Here is a 2,367-nt window from a genome sequence, read left to right on the forward strand (position 1 = left end):
CTGTGGGGCCACCCCATGTTCTGAATCATTGGTTAATTAAATCAGAAATTTAGTTAATCTTATTCCATATATATGTGAGTGTGTATGTGCATGTAAATTTGTGGTCTCTTCTTGCCAATCTGTAATCCGTCTGAGACAGTATTAGATTCTGAAACACTGCAAAATATTTTTACTCCTAACAATTACAACCAACCTTTATTCAGGTGAAGTTGAAGCAGCTGAAACATTGACTTTTTATGGATTATTTGGATTCAGTTTTTTCCCTTTTTTGCCTCTTTTGTGGGTGCTCTCTGGAATTTTTTTGGCTTACGTTTGCCTCAGAAGGATATAGGAAAGTAAAGAGAAATTAAGTCTCTTTTTGTTTTTCATAAACTCGTATCATCAGCTATTGGGAAGTAGTTTCAAACAGAAGAAGATATATATTATTTTAGGGTTATTAATGAATTCTATTTGTCCCTAGTTACTAATTTCTTCTCAATCTATTCTATTCCTATTCTATTCTATTCTATTCCTATTCTATTAGTGAATTTCTTTATGCGTCCAGTTACTATGAATAATTCAAGCATAATCTCTGGTTATTAGAATTTGTGGATCCCCTTTGTCTACACAATCCAATGTGGATTTTTCTCACAGTATTAATTACTCTATTTCCAACAACTGTTCAGAAAGGTGCTTGTTGAATCCTGTTCCTGTGGGCAAAGAATCAAATCTAGTTAAGTACTGATACTATTTTTGTATAATCAAAGCAATAAGCCATTAATGATATTTGTGGTATTTGCCTTTTTTACCTTCTTGGTTAAAAAAACATTGTTTTCTTTATGTTAATGTTTATTAGTGGTGATTACTGATAAAGTTTTACTTTTATTTTTAAAGGTGGATTTTTTTAAGATTTTATTTATTTGAGAGAGAGCAGAGAGAGAGAGAGAGAGAGAGCGCATGAGCAGGGGTGAGGGGCAGAGGGAGAGGGACAAGCAGACATCTCGCTGAGCAGAGAGCCCGATGCAAGGCTCAATTCTGGGACCCCAGGATCATGACCTGAGCTGAAGGCAGAGGCTTAGCCGACTGAGCCACCAAGGCACCCCACTGAGAAAGTTTTAGATGAAGGGAGATTTAGTGTTTTTTTTGCCTGATAAAGCTTCTAAAAACTCTAAAATAACCATTGAAACTCTCATTGGTATTTCTCCATAAAATACCTCTTTGCATGTTCCTTATTGTCTAGGTTGTTTCCCAGACTGTAGCTGTGAGAAAATAAATAGCTGGCAGTCAGTGGCACTTGTTAAAAAGAATGGTTTTGCTTCTTGATGCCGAGAAATTTCTTGGGCAGTTTAATCAGCAAACCCAGTGCTGGAACTTGGGGAGCTTTCTGCAGGCCACAGGACTCCGAATCACTTGGAGTCTCCTGAGTGCAGTTCAGAAGGGACTTTGAGACACCTAGACCAGCTGTGACACACCAGGATTGATGAGGGGACTTTTAAATAACCCTCATCCTACTAGAGTGGGTATCCTGAGGGGCAGAGCAGTCACCTGAGGTAGAAGGCAGGATACATGCCCTGTTTCTGCATACAGGGTTGGAGTGAGTGAGGATGGCTAATAGGGCAACAGCATTAGTAAACACCTGGGCTGGTGGTGGATGAGTGAGCTACAAGAGCTGAAAGGGAGGATGCTTTAGAAGGTAGGCAGAGAAAACAAAGGATTTATAATGTTGTCGAGTCAGGCCACCGAAGGGGAGAGAAAGATCAGACATTGTCTGGGCCTCACAAGGAGAGGTGGGGCTCATCAGCATCACTGTAGACTCAAGGTGAGGACGAACCTGGATTGCAGCTCAGACAGCATGGGGTCAGGGCTGTGTGGGGCAGGATGTTCACAAGGGCCATTTTATGGGAAATCTGCCTTTTATTCCCTTAAATAGTTGATAACAATTTGGAGAGAGGAAGAAGGAGAGTGTTGGAGGATGGGGGAGCTGGATGCAGGGGAAATGGATCATAAATAGCCACCACTCTCCTGGTAAAATTAGAAAAAGCTTCCAATCGATCAAATTAAACTTTAATTTCTTTCTCATGTAAATCAGGGGTTGCATGTAATTTTATTTTATCTTTCCAAATAGAAGAGAAGGGCGTTTAAAAGGTTTTAAAGCTTACCACTTCAAATGTCTCATCAAGTAAGTAATATTGGCTTAAAAAAAAAGTACTTAGGAGACTAAAATATCCATGTTACATTGAAAGACTTCCATTTTATGTTTATAATTGCTCATCCAACACATGTTTCTTGATACCTTCAATAGGGAAGACACTCTTTAAAGCTAGGAATAGATGAAGCCTTACAGAGGTTCAGTCTGTTCTGAACACAACAATATCCCCTCCCCTCCTG

The sequence above is a fragment of the Callorhinus ursinus genome, unplaced genomic scaffold, assembly GCF_003265705.2.
Source record: "Callorhinus ursinus isolate GAN/ISIS: 27379988/994484 unplaced genomic scaffold, GSC_fseal_2.0 scaffold5, whole genome shotgun sequence".
Lineage (NCBI taxonomy): Eukaryota > Metazoa > Chordata > Mammalia > Carnivora > Otariidae > Callorhinus > Callorhinus ursinus.